This window comes from Lissotriton helveticus, chromosome 8 (assembly GCF_964261635.1).
Source record: "Lissotriton helveticus chromosome 8, aLisHel1.1, whole genome shotgun sequence".
NCBI classification, from domain to species: domain Eukaryota; kingdom Metazoa; phylum Chordata; class Amphibia; order Caudata; family Salamandridae; genus Lissotriton; species Lissotriton helveticus.
In genome coordinates, this window is record NC_136069.1 from 943,281,948 (window position 1) to 943,302,012 (window position 20,065).

Consider the following 20,065-nt stretch of genomic DNA (forward strand, 5'->3'; position numbering starts at 1 on the left):
AGAACCACCAGAGGAAACTACACCCGAGAGCCCAGAGGAACCCGACATCTGGACAGAAGATTGGTGGAGCCCGGGGGACACGCAGGAGCGTTGTGGCTGACACTGGTACGTGAACGGGTACCGCGGGAACAGTGTGGGAGGGGAGGGAGGAGGTTACAGAACCAAAGGGAGCACCGTTTGTTTTATGTTTACGGTCTTCTTGACCCCCTATAGTTTAATTTGTTCCGCTGCATGTTCAGCCTTGAAAACGCCAATAGCCAAGGTTGCACTCGCCTGTCCCAACTGTTTTTCTACCAACCCCAAACACCTTTTCACCGGCCCTAGAAAGTGTCTACGAACCAAAATAAAAGCACCCCCTTTTCTTTCCTTGACTCACAACTTCACACGGTGTACGAATAGGAGATCAGGTCCTATTGCTACGCCCAACGTCAGAGCATAAATTATTAAGTCAATGGCAAGGACCCTTTACCGTGGTTGACCAGATAACACCTGTCACCTACAAAATAGAAATGGGTCCTACCGGGAGTCCCACTCAAATCTACCATATCAATTTTTTGAAAAATGGGAAGGTCCCACACCAGTGTTGGTTGTCGAACCATCCGCCTCTTTAGTTGAACAGAGTACTGACATAGACCTGGCCGCCAACCTCAGACAAGAGCTAACAGAGGTACTACAACCAGTACAAAACATATTTTCCCTAGTTCCAGGTTCAACTACTTTAATGGAGCATGAGATACAAACAGTACCCGGGAAGATTGTCCGCCTGTGCCCATACCGAATCCCTGAGGCTAGAAGGGAAGCTCTAGAGCAGGAAGTATTACAAATGATAAAACTAGACATCATTGAGCCTTCCAAAAATGAGTGGAGTTCTCCTGTAGTGCCTGTCCCGAAGCCCGATGGGTCCATCCGCTTTTGTATCGACTTTAGGGAGGTGAAAAAAATATTGCAGTTTGATGCATATCCCCTTCCTAGAGTCGATGAAGTGATAGAGAAGCTAGGAAAGGCTCAGTATGTTAGCACCTTAGATCTCTGTAAAGGATACTGGCAGGTGCCCCTAAAACCTCAGGATAGAGAAAAAACAGCCTTTTGCACCCCTACGGGACTATGGGCCAGATGTAGATATCCAAATACCGGTCGGTAACGGCCGAAAATACCGATTTTCGACCGTTACCGACCGGTGTTTGGATATTGAGATGTAGGGCTTCAAAAAACTACTGATTCGATAATTTACCGATTCGGTAAATTTACCGATTCGGTAATTTTACTGAATCGGTAAATTTACCGAATCAGTAAATGAAATGTAGGAAGCACTGTAAACAGTGCTTCAGGGCTTTAAGGATTCGTTATTTACCACCAACTATTAGTTGGTGGTAAATAACGAATTCCTATGTAAATGCAAATATGTGCATTTACACCTGTGCCATGTGACAGACATACATGCCCTTAGAGCATGTATGTGTGCCACATGGCACACAAGCACTAATCAGGGGTGCAACAGGATGTCAAAGTGCCACCCTGCCACCCCTGACTATTTCACAATTTTACCGAAGCGGTATTTACCGATTCGGTAATTGACATTCATTCCTATGGGCCTCCAGGCCCATAGGAATGAATGGCATTTACCGAATCGGTAAATACCGATTCGGTAATTACCGAATCTTACCGATTCGGTAAAAAATACAGAATTATTACCTACATCTCATTACCGATTCTAAAATACCGAATCGGTAAAATTCGGTATTTTAGAATCGGTAAAGAAGATTTACCTACATCTGGCCCTATATCACTTTAAAGTGTTGCCCTTCGGGTTACATGGAGCCCCAGCAACTTTTCAAAAGGCTCATGAATGCCATGCTACGGGATCATAGCCAATATGCAGCCGCATATTTAGAAGATATCATTATCCACAGCAATTCCTGGGAAGAACATCTTCAGCACCTAACCACAGTGGTTCAAACTTTGGGCAACGGCGGCTTGACCATCAACCCCTGCCAAGAGCCGATTAGCTGCCCGATCTGTCAAGTATCTGGGGTTCCTCTTAGGGGAAGATGTATAAGACCTCAGGAAGAGAAGGTAGCTGCCATATCCCAGGTTCTGTTCCCCAAAACAAAAAAAGATATGAGAGCATTTTTAGGTTTGTTAGGGTATTATAGAAGATTTATCCCCCATTTTTCACAAGTCGCTAGCCCCCTAACAGATCTGTTGAAAAAAGACATACAAACGGAAAAACGCCTGAAAAATCCTACTCCTGTGGAACAAGCTGCATTCCAAAACCTCAAACAACTTATCACCTCCCAACCCTTTCTTTTGAATCCAGATTATGAAAAAACGTTTATCCTCCAAACAGACACGTCTGACCAGGGTATTGGGGCTGTTTTGTCCCAAACTGATGACCAACATCAAGAACGGCCCATTCTTTTTATCAGCCGCAAGCTATACCCCAGAGAAACCCGCTATGCGGTGATCGAAAAAGAGGCACTGGCCATTAAATGGGCAGTGGAAGCCCTCTGATACTACCTGGATGGTAAGAACTTCCTCCTCTACACCGACCATGTCCTCTCAAATGGATGTTCCAGAATAAAGGTCATAACCCCAGAATCCTACGGTGGTTTCTAGCTCTTCAACCTTTTCAATGCACTGTTCACCATAGGAAAGGTAAAGATCAAGTCAATGCCGACTTTCTCTCTAGCTACCCTCAGAGTCCTTTTCTTGTAAACAAGAAATATAGGGTAGGGGGATGTGAGGTGGTGGTGCACGATATGCGCCCAACCAAGTGGGTCCCTTACCTGCCGCAGGAAGACGTAGACAGGGTCCCTGGTAGTCCGATAACAGAGACTCTTTTCCCCTGCCCCACACCGCAATTACAGTGACCCGGAAGCAGATCGCCCCAGGAGAATCAACACGCCAAGCCCAGACCAATCAGGAAGTAGCATAGCGGGTCACGAGTGGCAGAAAAAGCCAGTAGCAGTAACCCTCAGCGCGCCAGCTGGAAGGAGCAACGAGAAAGACGCCAACAGAGACTAGGACGCCGCGACACATGGAGAACCACCCAAGGAAACTACACCCGAGAGCCCAGAGGAACCCGACATCTGGACAGAAGATTGGTGGTGCCCGGGGGACACGCAGGAGCCGCCACAACTCAGGAGAGTTGTGGCTGACACTGGTACATGAATGGGTACTGCAGGAACAGTGTGGGAGGGGAGCAAAGTTTGTTTTATGTTTACGGTCTTCTTGACCTCCGATAGTTTAATTTGTGTCGCTGCATGTTCAGCCTTGAAAACGCCAATAGCAAAGGTTGCACTCGCCTGTCCCAACTGTTTTTCTACGAACCCCAAACACCTTTTCACCGGCCCTAGCAAGTGTCTATGAACCAAAATAAAAGCACCCCCTTCTCTTTCATTGACTCACAACTTCACACGGTGTGGTGACGGTAATAACCTAGGAAAAGCAGGATATGGGCAGTGACCCTGTTTTCCTTTCATTTTGAGCTGAACCCTGGGGGAAGCCACAATCCACGAGAGGATGAGGTGATTTACGGAAGACCTGACAACCCTTGTGAAGAAATACCACCCAGGACAACCATCATTCCTACGCTCCAAGACTATTCTTTTTTTCAAAGACTCTATTATTTTATCCTGCTACAGGGTTGTTTTATCAATAAAAACCCTACAATGTTCAACCCCTACGGCCTCCTCGCTTCTGTTTCTGACCATCCCTCCGACATAGTACCAGAGAATTGGAGTAGCCGGATGATGGGAAGGGTGTTGGGGAGGGTACTGCGGGGAGGGAGACCTGCAACAGGATGGTGATTAATGTTGAGTCCTCTTAACTGGAAGCTGACAAATCACATAATTACATTAGTGTTATTGACAAAGCCTACTTTATGGGATTGTGGAAAAGTAAATTTTGCCATGTTCTGTGTCCCTACGTGTTCCCCATCCTATGTTGTATGTGCATGATTAATATGCATATGTATTCTCCGTGATCGATTAAAGACACAATTACAGTTGTGTCCATCTCTAGTATGCCAGTTTCCAGTTCTCGTGAAAGCTACGAGTATTAGGCCTATGTAAAGCTACGTTGCCACATTTCTCAGTGTGCACGTTATTTCATTGTAAAGTCCCCGTTTCTAGGCCTCAAAAGGGCCCGGACACCAGATTCAGCTCCTGTCTCCTGAGCCCTCGCTGAGGAGCGATACAGCCCCCACCTGTATTCCTGACCCTTCACTTACTTCCTGCCTCACAGTGCCCGGCTCGGCCTGGCTCTCTGCCTGCTAGTCTGCCAAAAGTATGTTATGATTCTAGTTATCAGCCCAGCCCTCCTTCTCTGTATTCCTAAGCTACTGATTCGCATCAATAGTTTCCGTCATGGTCTAGCCTTTACGTCTCCATGTAAGAGAAATACTGTATTTATGGTCATTTAGTATTCTTCAACACGCACTACATGTAGAATAATGCATGCACCAGTCTTAGTGTCTGTTAGCCTTTACCCCGATAACTTTTGGATTCTATCAACATGTTCTCTAAACATCAGATACTAGATAGTGTTTAGGTACATGTCGCCCTGACTCTCCAGACTTCAGTCTCTGCTCCTAGCGCAGAAGTCATAGCCCCCAGCTTCTCCTAGTAACACGTCATTGTCAGTTTGCGCGCACCACTAGGTTAGAGGTTCCAGCTCCTTAGGTAGCCCCCTCCATGTTTCCGCCCCATTTTATGACATATTCTGTTACGTTTACATCACATGTCTATGTTCACGCCTCTTGTTACACCTACTTTCACCCTTATCTTTCGCGACTGCTATTGACCACACCCACTGCTCCGCCTATTGTATGTACTGTAATGCAATTGTTTTAGTATATATACTTGTGCACTGTTATTAAATGTTACGCCGACTCCGATCCTGCCCCCGGCAGCGCTGCCATCCTAGTCCTGTGCAGGTTGTCCTGTTCCTGTCCTTATGTTGTATTAAACCTGCAAACTCCTACTACCTCGAATCTTGACTCTTATTTATTGAGCTATCTGTTATTACTATATCCAGTCAAAAATAGATCCGGTATTATTTATTTATATACCACATAATGGCGCCCGAATAGGGACTTGCCCTTTCCCCACGCGCCGGTGAAGCCACGCAAGCCCCCTGATCCTCTGCAGCCGTGACGGAACCATACCGGCCACGTGCAGATATTTCTGCTTCAAGTATCCCTCAGGCCCACGGAGGAGACGGAGGTTGCGGTCCAGCATCCAGACGAGGCGGTGGAGGAACGCGGCGAGTCCCGACCAGAGCCCAAGCCGAGAGTCCAAGGTCCGAGGTATCCGGAGGCCCACCCGTAACAGAAGTCCGAAGTGTGTCCGTCCGGCGTCGTAGCAGTCCAGTCCAGTCCGAGGCCTTCCGTTCTTGCTGCCCGGTGAGTACCGTTGCTGGGGTAGTATCTAGACAGGGTCAATGTAATTGACTCTGGTCCGTGGGTTTGGTGGTACACAGATCCAACACGAAGTGTCCACTTAGGTGGATGCGGGTCCTGACGCGTCTCTTTATGAGACCGGTAAGTTTCGTACTGTTTCAGCAGTGCATCTAGTTTCTGTTCTAGTCAGTTCTGTTCTCGAGAAAATTCATGTTTTCTGTTTTCAGTATTCCAGGTAGTATTTTGTCAAGACTGTTATTTTAAAATGTCATTCATGTATTTTAATGTCGTGGAATGAAAGTGGTGTAATTATCGTGTTCATTGTGTATTGTATTGTGTCTAGATTACAGTCCAGTCATGCCTTTGTTTTCCAAACTACGTCAGTTAAAAACTAGAAAAGGTCTGTTAGAAGAAGAAGTTCCTGTCCCGCCTAGGGACAGTCCAGGTCATTTTATGTATCAAAAGCATGGCATAAGTGCCATATTATATCTAGATTTATGGGTGGAGTACACCAAACAGTTAGAAGAAAAGTATAGATGGCCCGTATCAGGTACGTGGGATGCCGAGTGCATCATGCGAGTAGAAGAAGCATTATGGAAAAAGAAAGCCAGACAGTCACAGAAAGATGCCATCGAGTTATGGCGCAAAGAATCTCATAAAAGAACCGAAAAAGAAATCAGAAAGTCAGAATTAAGTAGAGAATCCATAGAAAGAGCCCAAGAAAGGGAATTAATCGAAATAGGTGAACGAGTTAAAACCGAACAGTCAGACAGACAGAGGAATGCCCTCATTAAGGGTATGTATCCTCTTCTTGCCGAGGGCTTGCCAAAAGCGACCCCGGAGGCATCCAGTAATTTTCCGCCACCATTAGTTCCGACCAAGCTACGTCACAAACCGACCGCAGCTGATATTTTTATCTCGTCCTATTTGGACGACACAGTCCCAGAATATGCAAATCCTGTTCCGTCAGTTCCTGTAAATGATGAAATTCCTGCTCCTCCAGTCACCAGGGCACCTGTTGCAGTACCTGCTACGGTACCCCCGGTCCAGCCAGTAGTACAACTTCCCGCCACATCAGTCACTCTGCCAGCACGAAGAGTATCAGTCGACGATTCCAGTTTAGGGGCCGCAGGAGGAGGTCCTCCTGGTACCCCGCCGCCACACCAACGTGTAACGTTAGTCGAGTTACATGAACGTGCGTTACAGCGTACGCCCAAATATAAGTCCGTTGCAGAAATCCGACGAGCTCTTACTGAATGCCGCTATGATCCAGTCACAGGCGATGATAGTACGGTTATATATTCCATACGTGTAAGACGGGTGACCGGGTATTTGGACACCCTACCGGATATGAAAGAAGATCTAGACAGAATATATCGTTTCATCCGTACAGGGGATGATCCAGAAAGTATTGGCGAAGCCATGTCTCAAAGGAAAGCTGAGATCCAGCTCATGATATTAAAATTTCTGATTAATTGTTTAATAAGGGAACAAGATTATCCGACCAAAGATCCGGCCGAAATGAGAACCCTGACCAGGTGGAGTGATAATATAGCCGAGGGTAAGCACAGAACCATCAGTAGTATAGAGAGTATGTACAAGAAAATTCGTAAGGAAATAATAAGGTTACACGAACAACGTAAAACAGCACAAGTAAGTGAGAAAGAGAATGACTCTCCTACCGAAGAGGTAGAGGACGAGAATCCCGCCAGAATAGCGTATGTAGGTAAATCTAGATTTCCAGGCCGACATTTACGCCTAGAACACAAGAAAGTCTTTCATCATCCAGCACCAGAACAAGGCTCTCTAGAACAAGTGTTTCAAGCTACCGATCACATTCTGAAATCACGAATCGGTTATAGTGAGTTAAGTACTATGCATGAACAAGAACTAGCCCGATCAGCAGTCCGATGGGTTACTGATTCTACCACTTTTCCAGACGAAATAGTGGCACAAATGTTTCTGAAACTGCCCCCAGCCGAGCAGCGACTGGTGGGTATGTATATGATTCAGCACCTCATTACATTGTATGAGGGTCAACATTCTGATCCAGGTCCGTTACATGATGTCCTGAACGAGTTACTCCAGTATAGATGGAAAGGTTTAGGTACCGATTTAATTAGTGTCATTCTAGAACAGCGTCATAAATATAGTATGTTTTTGAACCCGCATTTTGTTCACGTCTCACCTCCAGAAAGTAAACCGTTTTACATAGATAGACAGAATCCGTTACGAGAAGTACACCCAGTCAGGACAGCAGATGGTGAAATGCAACGAGTATTTGTTTACACCCCGATTACAAAGATGGAACTCTTAGAGAGGAAGAAATTAATCCCCTGTCACGACAAAGATCCAGCAGGGTTCCACCGAGAGTTAAAGGACATGCTCCGTATGGGAGAATATACGTATCCAGATATTATTAAAATGCTAAAGGTCCTGTTGCCCGCAGGGGTATACGAAAAACTCAAGGAAAAAGAATGGGAGGTGGGAGAGAAAAAGATCGATTGGGCAGTTCTAGAAGCTGAAGATAAGATACGAGTACCAGGTACCGGTCTTGGAGAGAAATGTAAAGAATTACCAGAACTGTTAATACAAGTTTTGCCCAGATTGTTAGCCACTAAAAAGGAAGACTGGGATGCAATCTCAGCCTGTAAACAGAAACAAGATGAAGACACTAGTGATTTTTATTCTAGATTTGAAAAATGTTTCATTATAAACAGTGGATTGAAGACGAGTAGCGAGTCATACCCTCATCTTTTTGTTACTAAACTAGTCGAGAATTCAAGTCCACAAGTTAAGAATCGAGTTTTGAAAGTCGAAAGTACATGGCAAGCTAGTACCCCGTCCCAGATGTTACAGATGCTCCAGTATCACCAGAATAGAATCAGAGAAGAGCAAGAACACGAGAGAAGACGTATGAAAGACACGAAAATGAAAGTACTAGTTGCACAATCTGTTCCACAAGACAGTCAGAAGAGGGGTCCGAATCAAGCCAGTCATCCTGCAGCTCCCGTTAAAGGGACATGCAATTATTGTAAACAGCCAGGTCATTTTATAAACGAGTGTGCAGTTCTGAAACATAATATAGCCACTGGTAAGACTAAAGAAAGACCACGTCCGCCTAGACAAGAACAAGTTTCACAGACTTCTCAGCCACAGAATGCACAACAGACAGTTCCAGCGCTGCAGCCTATCGCTGCAACACAGCATGTTACACAGCAGATGTACCAGTATGCTCAGACAGAGTATCCAGAGTACCAACAATACTCATGAAACAGCCTAGAGAGGGAGGTAGGCTTGCCTCTCATCGAGATACCTGTAGATCAAGAAGGTCCCTATATTCATAGTCAAGTATTAGGAAAAGACAGAAAGTTTCTGATTGATACAGGGGCAAGTAGGACTACCATAAGTCACGACGAGGTTCCAGGGGCTCCGCTCTCAGGCTCTAGAAATGTTTCCCTTGGATTTTCAGGAAAGCCTATTGTAAACGAGATTTCAAAGCCAGTTATTCTAGAAGTAGGTCCATTGTCCCGCACTACTGATCTATTACTTACGAAATCATGTCCAGAAAATCTGTTAGGCATTAAGACACTGAAAGAACTAGGTGCAGTTATTTGCTGTTCCCCAGAGGGAATACGTTTGTTTTTACGTGACTTCAAGGGTCACTATGTATTACGAGATTTTGATCCGAGATTGTATAATGTCCCGCAGCATCTATGGGCGCAAGGTCCAACTGATGTAGGTTACATGCAAATCACACCCCATCGTGTGACTCTCAAGCACGGTGTAGTGTTACCACGAATCAGACAGTACAGATTACCACCTGAGGCTGTAGCGGCCTTATCTAAAATAATTGACGAGCTCATGGCTCAAGGAGTAGTTGTAGAAACTGACTCCAACGTATGTAATTCTCCGATCATTCCAGTCATGAAACGTACTGATCCAAATGCACCCCCAGTATATCGATTAGTGATTGACCTTCGAGAACTCAATAAATGTATTATTCCCCAGTACCCAGTTGTTCCAGATATTTCATCCCTGTTGACATCCATTGATTCTGAGGCAATATTCTTTACCGTAATTGACCTCAAGAACGCGTTTTTCAGTGTCCCCATTCATCCGGACAGCCAGTACCTTTTTGGTTTTTGTTTAAATGGAAGGAGCTATAAATTCACACGAGCTCCTCAAGGTTTCACAGAAAGTCCTAGCATTTACAGTCAAGCACTTAAGAGACAACTAGACAACATTCACATGCCAACTGACACTGCCCTGCTCCAGTATGTCGATGATCTACTGATCACAGCCCGTTCTGAACGTGCTTGCGAGCGAACATCACTTACAGTCTTGTATTTCCTTGCCGAGATGGGGCACAAGGTGTCCCCTTCAAAGCTTCAATTCTGTGTCCAGCAAGTGATCTACTTAGGTCACTTACTGTCCAAGTGGGGTAGACAGTTGACACCCGATCGTATCCAGTTAATAGCGAGTCTTCCTCAGCCCAAGACACAGAAGGAGGTACGTGCTTTTATCGGCCTTACTTCTTATTGCAGACAATGGATTCCTCAGTATGCATTTCTAGCCAAGCCACTGATACAGTTAACGACACAGGAGGCAGCCGTATCGACTGTCCTCCCTTGGACATCTGAACATACACTTAGCTTCAATGAGTTAAAGAAAGCTCTATGTCAAGCTCCTGTTCTAGCTACACCAAACTACAGTAAGCCTTTTACACTTTTTGTTACAGAACGTGATGGTACAGCATTATCTGTTCTCACACAAGATCAAGCAGGACAATACAAGCCCTGTGCTTATTTTTCGAGCACATTAGATCCAGTAGCCCAGGCTCTGCCTGCGTGCCTCAAGTCAGTTGCAGCCACAGCACTAGCTATCAGACAAAGTGATTCCATAGTATTAGGACACTCCTTGACAGTACAAGTTCCACATTCCGTGGAAGTTCTTTTAAACCGAACACAGACTCAGCACTTGACAGTTGCACGTTTAACAGGTTCCAGCCACACATAGAAATCAGACGCTGCAACGTTCTAAATCCCGCTACACTGTTACCGTCAGTTACTTCGAATCCTGCCACACACGACTGTGTGGAAGTAGTTAACACTATGACTAAGCCAAGACAAGATCTGACAGATATTCCATTACCAGATCCTGACCTGACACTTTATGTGGATGGTTCATGTATGAGAACAAGTACAGGAGAACTAGTAGCCGCGTATGCAGTGACTACTGACACTGAAGTTATAGAAACACACCGTATTGACACCCTGTCTGCTCAAGCAGCAGAGCTAGTTGCTCTGACACAAGCCTGCATACACGCCAAGAACCTGAAAGTCAATGTTTACACAGATTCACGCTACGCATTTGGAGTCGTACACGACTTTGGAGTGCTCTGGCAGGAGAGAGGTTTCATGACTTCTCTGGAACCAAGATTCAGCATGGTCTCCTTATTCAAGCTCTGTTAGATGCCATACATTTACCGACATCCATTGCCATCATGAAATGCAAAGCACACACGAAAGTTACAGACATTATTTCCCAAGGTAATGATCTAGCAGATCGAACAGCCAAGCTTACAGCACAGACTCCAGACATGTCAGTTAATCCGACACAGACACATACTCCAGATCCGACTACTAGTATGACAGTTAAGGACCCCACTCAAGATGTCATAGATATCCAGTTACATGCTACTCCCGATGAAATCAAGAAATGGTCCGAACAAGGAGGGGTCCAGACAGATCAGGGATGGGTAACGAAGGGAAAAGCCACATGGTTTCTCCCCGACTCAATGGTTCAAGTCATTATCAATACCGCACATAGTCCAGCACACTTAGGAGAAAAAGCCATGTTAGACAGTATCCAGAACATTTGGTTTAACAAGCATTTACGAGCTGCAGCCAAGCAGAAAGTCCGTACCTGTATGATATGTTGCCAGTTTAATCCAGGTAAAAGTGTCCCGGTGGAACAAGGTGGATTCCAGCCCCCTGACCACCCTTTTGAAGCCCTCCAGATGGATTATATTCAGATGGAGCGATGTCGAGGTTTCAAGTATGTCCTTGTAGTTGTATGCGCTTTGTCCAGGTGGACAGAAGCATATCCAGTCCCAGATTACACAGCCGCGACCACTGCCAAGCAGTTGGTTCGTGAATTCTTCCCCCGCTATGGACTCCCTAGGGTCGTATATTCTGATAACGGCCAGCCATTCTCATCTGAACTGATGAAACACATTTCCCTGTTGTTAGGATACCAGTGGAAGTTCCATTGTGTACGCCATCCTGAAGCAGCCGGTCTAGTAGAGAGACATAACCAGACCCTGAAAATCCGCATTGCTAAAGTTTGTAAAAAGAAAGGTGTGGACTGGCTAGTAGCTCTGCCAGTCGCTCTGTTTTATATGCGCATGGTCGCACATTCCAGATCAGGTCTGTCCCCGTACGAGGTCGTTTTTGGCCGCCCCCCGAATATGTGGGGTACACCTAGACCCCGAAGTATTACAGATGTTTCAAGTAATATGCTGACAGATTACCTAGCTTCCTTGATGTCTGCCCTACACTCTTGTCGTTCACAGGTTGCCGCCGCATTTCCAGACAATACCGAGGTGGCACCGCATGAAATCGTTCCCGGAAGTCTGGTTCTCGTGAGGAACTTTGATCGTTCAAGTCCGCTGGAGCCCCGCTGGAAGGAGCCCAAGCAAGTCCTCCTGGCCACCCGTACTGCCGTCAAGCTGGAAGGCAGGAAGGGCTGGGTGCATTTGTCGCATGTAAAGAAGTTTTATGGACTAAAGACTGTTTCCAAGAACATTTCCGAGGATTTTAAAGACTGCCAAAGCACTATTCTCAAGGACTGTCCCGCAAAAGACACTGATTCAAAACCCTCCCTGTTAGAGAAAACTCCGCAGCAGGAGTATAAGTTGAAATTAAGGTCTAGTAAAATAAGTCAGCCAGTTTGATTGTCTAAGTCCTCCCCTAGGTGAAACGGTTAGACCGGTTTCTGACATGTATACAATAGACCCCCATAGAGAGAGAGTTAGTGAGAACTCTAAAAGTTGCATTATTATTTTATGTTTCCTGCTATATCTCAGCCTTATGATTACCTGCACGAGTTATGCATTGCATTTATGTTTTCCAATTTCTCATGTAAATAAGTCTTCTAATACTACAGTAGAGCATACGTTTAGTGATCTGCCTCCTCATGAACTATCTTATCGTCTTGCTATGCGAAATAATTCCTTTATCCGCATGTTACATTATTCACACCAGACCAGCAATGCCACTAATTGTTGGGTGTGTGGTCGACTCCCCCCTTTCCAGACACCGAAGGGAGTTCTGCCACTCTTTCCTTATCCATTTTCACATACTGGTTCATGTGGAGCATGGTCCACGTTAACGTCATCCTCAACTGATATGTCCTTCCTGAACAGTACATGTTTTCCAGACAAGCAAGGTCTTCCCCACAGAACAGGGTTAGATCTAGAAAATGAAGTTTATAATTTGGGTAATTATTCTTCGAATTTTATGGTCCTGAATGTTCAGTCTGATTCTACTCCAGACTTACCTGCTATGTCAGTACTACCAGTCAAAGGCGAATTATGTGTCAGAAATAATGGTTCCGTACATGTAGGACATAGTGATTGTACTACTATTGTCAAGTATAGTGACAGTGGGAAATCTATTTTCAAAGCTTCACGTCATTCTTATTTTGTTTGTGGTCAGACCGCATATGTTCGTCTGCCCCTCGATTGGGAGGGAACTTGTTACATTGCCTTCCTACTGCCACCAGTTTTTCTAGCCCCACCTGACTATCATAGGAACTCCCACCTAGTACATACTAGACACAAGAGAGACCTCCCGATTGTCGATTATACTGAAACTGCTCTAGAACAATACATAGATATCAATAAAGCTGTCTTTCCCTACTTAGGTACTGTCGTGAATAGTAAATTGATACGTAGATTGACCAGAACACTTGAAGCAGTAGTGATTGAGACTACCTCTGCTCTAGGTAACTTAACCGAAGAGCAATCTTTTATGAGAATTGTCGTGCTCCAGAATCGTCTCGTCCTTGACGTCATACTGGCCGATAGGGGCGGGGCATGTAGAGTCATCGGATCTAGTTGCTGCATTTTCATTCCTAATAACGCGCCGTCCGTTTATTCAGCTATAACCAGACTGCATAAAATTGCCCATCTGTTACACCAAAATCCAGGCACCTGGACATGGTCCGGTTGGTTCTGGAGTATAATTTCTACCTGGGGATGGAAAGTGTTGTCCTTTCTAGGTATTGCAGTAGCGATCACATTCAGTTGCTGCCTCTGTATACAATGTGGCCCTGCGATTTGCGGCATTTGTGCTACCTCTTGTATTCCTAGTCCCAAGTCCCGTCCTAAATCCCGTTCCAAGAAAATTCGAGACGAGCACATGATACTTTATGAGATGATAGATGGTATCATGAATATTGATGTTTCCTGATGGAAACGTAGTGACAAGGAGGGAATGTGGAAAAGTAAATTTTGCCATGTTCTGTGTCCCTACGTGTTCCCCATCCTATGTTGTATGTGCATGATTAATATGCATATGTATTCTCCGTGATCGATTAAAGACACAATTACAGTTGTGTCCATCTCTAGTATGCCAGTTTCCAGTTCTCGTGAAAGCTACGAGTATTAGGCCTATGTAAAGCTACGTTGCCACGTTTCTCAGTGTGCACGTTATTTCATTGTAAAGTCCCCGTTTCTAGGCCTCAAAAGGGCCCGGACACCAGATTCAGCTCCTGTCTCCTGAGCCCTCGCTGAGGAGCGATACAGCCCCCACCTGTATTCCTGACCCTTCACTTACTTCCTGCCTCACAGTGCCCGGCTCGGCCTGGCTCTCTGCCTGCTAGTCTGCCAAAAGTATGTTATGATTCTAGTTATCAGCCCAGCCCTCCTTCTCTGCATTCCTAAGCTACTAAATCGCATCAATAGTTTCCGTCATGGTCTAGCCTTTACGTCTCCATGTAAGAGAAATACTGTATTTATGGTCATTTAATATTCTTCAACACGCACTACATGTAGAATAATGCATGCACCAGTCTTAGTGTCTGTTAGCCTTTACCCCGATAACTTTTGGATTCTATCAACATGTTCTCTAAACATCAGATACTAGATAGTGTTTAGGTACATGTCGCCCTGACTCTCCAGACTTCAGTCTCTGCTCCTAGCGCAGAAGTCATAGCCCCCAGCTTCTCCTAGTAACACGTCATTGTCAGTTTGCGCGCACCACTAGGTTAGAGGTTCCAGCTCCTTAGGTAGCCCCCTCCATGTTTCCGCCCCATTTTATGACATATTCTGTTACGTTTACATCACATGTCTATGTTCACGCCTCTTGTTACACCTACTTTCACCCTTATCTTTCGCGACTGCTATTGACCACACCCACTGCTCCGCCTATTGTATGTACTGTAATGCAATTGTTTTAGTATATATACTTGTGCACTGTTATTAAATGTTACGCCGACTCCGATCCTGCCCCCGGCAGCGCTGCCATCCTAGTCCTGTGCAGGTTGTCCTGTTCCTGTCCTTATGTTGTATTAAACCTGCAAACTCCTACTACCTCGAATCTTGACTCTTATTTATTGAGCTATCTGTTATTACTATATCCAGTCAAAAATAGATCCGGTATTATTTATTTATATACCACAGGATTCAAAGATTCAGAGTACATTGTATGCTCAAACATTCACTCTTTCATTATTCTATCACCAAGTAAGCAGAAGATTTGCTTTGCTTCTGGGAAAACATGTTCACTTGAATGTGTCAGCCAGTATTCACGGTTCAAGGTATACTATTCATGTGCATAATTCGCTAAAGATAGTTATTGGTTTCACTGCCCAGGGTTCAAGGTTACACAGTTACGAAGACCTTTCTTTTCTAATTACTCACACCCCTTTGCTGAGTTATAGTTAGCTTCAAGAAATACTTAGCATGGGCGGCGTGGCCTGGGCAGCTAGCATGGAAGATGCGGATTAAATTAGCTCTTCTTTATCCACGCTCAAAATCCTGCTTAATCCTGCCTGAACATCCTGCCCAGTGCAGTTTGCTGGGTGTGAGGGAGACCGAGACCCAATCTACATCAGCCCGGTGGGCCGCGGAGCGGGCGCCTGCAGGGGACTGTACATTGTGCATTAAGCAGGCCTGCTGCTCCCATTTTGCTCCTGGGCCCCGGACAAAGTGCAGCGGAGGGCCGTGGGGTCAAATCGTGCCCCAGAGGTGAGGAGCATTATTCGGAGCCGGGGTTGTTGGTCACAGATTGCCGACGGGGTTTCCCCTCCGAGCCCTCCTACAGACTCGTGATGTGGAGGCTGCTGCTGGGCCTGGCGGTGACCAAGAGTGTGGGTTGTCTCCCGGCCGGGGCCGGCCTCTTGGTTTCTGATCACGGTCACTGTTAGACCTGGCATCATTGGTGTGAGTCTCCCTTCCATTTTTGACAGATTGCCTCCTCTGTTTTGATATGTTTTTGCTGGATTTATGCTTTGGGCACTGTGCCACTGCTAATCAGTTCCACAGTGCAAGTGCTCCCTATGTTAAAGTAATGTACTAATTTGTTATTCCATGATTGGGTTATTTGATTTATCTGTCAGCCCCTAGTACAGTGCACCATGTGTGCCCAGGGCTTGTAAATCAAATGCTGCTGGTGGGCTTGCAGCACTGGTTGTGCCACCCACAGAAGCACGGTGGTACGATCAGAATGCCACTCTGATTGAGCTTCAGCCTGGACAGAAGGTTTGGGTCATGGCCCCTGTGGAGCCTTGTGCGCTCCAGGACAGGTGGACCGGTCCATATGAGGTGGTGGAGCGCAAGAGTGATGTCACCTATCTGGTGAACTTGCGGTCTCCAAGGAACCCACTTAGAAAGGTCTGAAGTGGGCATGATCCTAGCGACAGATGATGGATTGGAGGAGGAGACTGAGCCTCTTCCTGACCTCCTGTCTGCAACCGAGCAAGATGGGTCAGTGGATGGTGTCTGATTCTCTGCCACACTGACCCCTGATCAGCAGCAAGATTGTCACCAGCTGTTGGGGCAATTCTCTGATCTATTTTCCTTGGTTCCTGGTGTCACAGAGTGGTGCGTCCATGATGTGGACCCTGGCGACAGTCCTCCTGAGAAGCACAAGGCTTACACAGTGACTGACAAGGTTAGGACTTACATTAAGGAGGAAATCCTCAAGATGTTTGCTTTAGGGGTCATTGAGTCCTCAAACAGTCCTTGGGCCAGCCCAGTGGTCTTGGTCCCAAAGGCTGCCTCGCCGGGTGCCACACCCGAACTCCGGTTCTGTGTGGACTACAGAGGGCTCAATTCAGTCACCAGGACTGATGCGCACCCCATCCCCGGAGCTGATGAGCTCATTGATCGGTTAGGGGCTGCACGGTACCTTAGCACGTTTGATTTGACGTCTGGGTACTGGCAGATTGCCTTGACTGATGGGGCTAAGGAGAGGTCAGCATTCTCCACACCAGATGGGCACTACCAATTTCGGGTCATGCCCTTTGGGATGGAGAATGCACCTGTCACCTTTGAGAGGTTGGTCAACCAGGTGTTGGCTGGGCTGGAGGATTCCAGTGCCGCCTACTTGGATGACATTGCAGTGTTCAGTGCCAGTTGGGAAGAACACTTGCAGCACCTCTGGGAAGTGTTGATGGCACTGCGAAAGGCAGGCCTCACGATCAAAGCAAGTAAGCGCCAGATCGGGAAGGGCTCCGTTGTGTACTTGGGTCACCAGGTAGGAAGCGGCCAGGTGGCACCCCTACAAACCAAGATTGATACCATCCTGGCATGGGAACCCCCAAAGACTCCGACACAGTTGAGAGCCTTTTTAGGACTCACGGGGTACTACAGGAGGTAGCCCAAGAAAGTGAACTGGACTGACACCTGTCAGAAGGCTTTTGACGCCCTAAAAACTGCCATGTGCACAGCATCTGTGCTTCAGGTGCCCAACTTCTCAAAAGAATTCATTGTTCAGACATATGCTTCAGAGCATGGTGTGGGGGCTGTTCTATCACAGATTAATGAAGAGTGCCTAGACCAACCTGTAGCCTTCATCAGTAGGGGGTTACTTCCACGGGAGCAGAGGTGGCGTGCAATTGAGCGTGAGGCATTTGCTGTAGTCTGGGTACTGAACAAGTTGAGACCATACTTGTTTGGGACTCACTTCCGGGTTCAGACTGACCACAGACCCCTCAGATGGCTGATGCAGATTAGGGGTGACAACCCAAAGTTGTTGAGGTGGTCGATTTCCCTACAGGGTATGGACTTTACGGTGGAACACCGCCCTGGTACAGAACACGCCAACGCTGATGGTCTGTCCAGATTTTTCCTCCTTAGTGAAGAGAACTCCAGAGGGGAAGGGTAGTTCTCCCCACATTTCAGCTGGAGGGGAGACGTGTTAGACCTGGCATCATTGGTGTGAGTCTCCCTTCCATTTTTGATGGATTGCCTCCTCTGTTTTGATATGTTTTTGCTGGATTTATGCTTTGGGCACTGTGCCACTGCTAATCAGTTCCACAGTGCAAGTGCTCCCTATGTTAAAGTAATGTACTAATTGGTTATTCCATGATTTGGTTATTTGATTTATCTGTAAGCCCCTAGTACAGTGCACCATGTGTGCCCAGGGCTTGTAAATCAAATGTTGCTGGTGGGCTTGCAGCACTGGTTGTGCCACCCACAGAAGCACGGTGGTACGATTAGAATGCCACTCTGATTGAGCTTCAGCCTGAACAGAAAGTTTGGGTCATGGCCCCTGTGGAGCCTTGTGCGCTCCAGGAAAGGTGGACCGGTCCATATGAGGTGGTGGAGCGCAAGAGTGATGTCACCTATTTGGTGAACTTGCGGTCTCCAAGGAACCCACTTAGAAAGGTCTGAAGTGGGCATGATCCTAGTGACAGATGATGGATTGGAGGAGGAGACTGAGCCTCTTCCTGACCTCCTGTCTGCAACCGAGCAAGATGGGTCAGTGGATGGTGTCAGATTCTCTGCCACACTGACCCCTGATCAGCAGCAAGATTGTCGCCAGCTGTTGGGGCAATTCTCTGATCTATTTTCCTTGGTTCCTGGTGTCACAGAGTGGTGCGTCCATGATGTGGACACTGGCGACAGTCCTCCTGTGAAGCACAGGGCTTACACAGTGACTGACAAGGTTAGGGCTTACATTAAGGAGGAAATCCTCAAGATGTTTGCTTTAGGGGTCATTGAGTCCTCAAACAGTCCTTGGGCCAGCCCAGTGGTCTTGGTCCCAAAGGCTGCCTCGCTGGGTGCCACACCGGAACTCCGGTTCTGTGTGGACTACAGAGGGCTCAATTCAGTCACCAGGACTGATGCGCACCCCATCCCCGGAGCTGATGAGCTCATTGATCGGTTAGGGGCTGCACGGTACCTTAGCACGTTTGATTTGACGTCTGGGTACTGGCAGATCACCTTGACTGATGGGGCTAAGGAGAGGTCAGCATTCTCCACACCAGATGGGCACTACCAATTCCGGGTCATGCCCTTTGGGATGAAGAATGCACCTGCCACCTTTGAGAGGTTGGTCAACCAGGTGTTTGCTGGGCTGGAGGATTTTAGTGCCGCCTACTTGGATGACATTGCAGTGTTCAGTGCCAGTTGGGAAGAACACTTGCAGCACCTCTGGGAAGTGTTGATGGCACTGCGAAAGGCAGGCCTCAAGATCAAAGCAAGCAAGCGCCATTGTAAGTATAAGGTAGGACATGCTCTGATGTGTGTAGGATGTTCTAATAGTTCTAATAGTAAATTACAGCCATTTTTGTTTTTTTACTATTGAAGGCAACCTGTTCTCCTAGGCCAGAATGGGCAGTTAGATTATTACATTCTTATAATCCTAACTGATTCAGGGAACATGGTAGAAATTTGAATTTAGTATGCCTGAACTCAGAATAATAAAATACATCTTTTAGTAAAGTTGGTTTTAATATTCTGTGTTTGAAAATACCACTTTTAGAAAGTAGGTATTTTCTTGCCTAACTATCCAGGTCCGTCTCTGGGTTGTGTATTCTTTGTCTGGGTTTGTGAGTGACAGGGCTGGGGAATTCCAGGAGACAGGCTGGGACAGCCTGGTGGTGAATAGAGAGATCTACATCTAGATGGGAGGGAGGAGTCGCACCTGGGACCTGAATAGGGCCTTCCCTCTACAATGCTGGCTCACCCCCTGTGGCTTGTCTGATGTCTCTGCCCTGCACTGTGAAAGAAGAGAAGGAATCATGTCAACAGAGTGCTCCAGAGCTGTATCTTCCCTTCCCTGTGCTGCCTCCACCTTCTGTGGGGTGGCTGATGTCTCTGCCCTGCACAGTGAAAGGAAGAGAAGAGTCATGTAAACAAAGTATTCAGGAACTGGTTTGGACTAGGCAGAGGCCTCTCTGCCTTCAGAGAACAAAGGATTTTGGGGTATAAATATTGGGACCCTGATCCCAAGAAATGAGATCACTACTGGAACAAGAAATCTTTCTGCCAAGGAGAAGAACCAAGGAAGCTGCAGGAGTTTGGACTGCCCCTCTGCCAGTGTGCTGTTTGCTGGGTTGGCCTGCAGTGGTTGCTTCATTGCCAAGGGAAAGGAGAAGGAAGTTTGTAAGGACTTTCATCTACAGGATATTCTCCAAGGGCTTGAACTG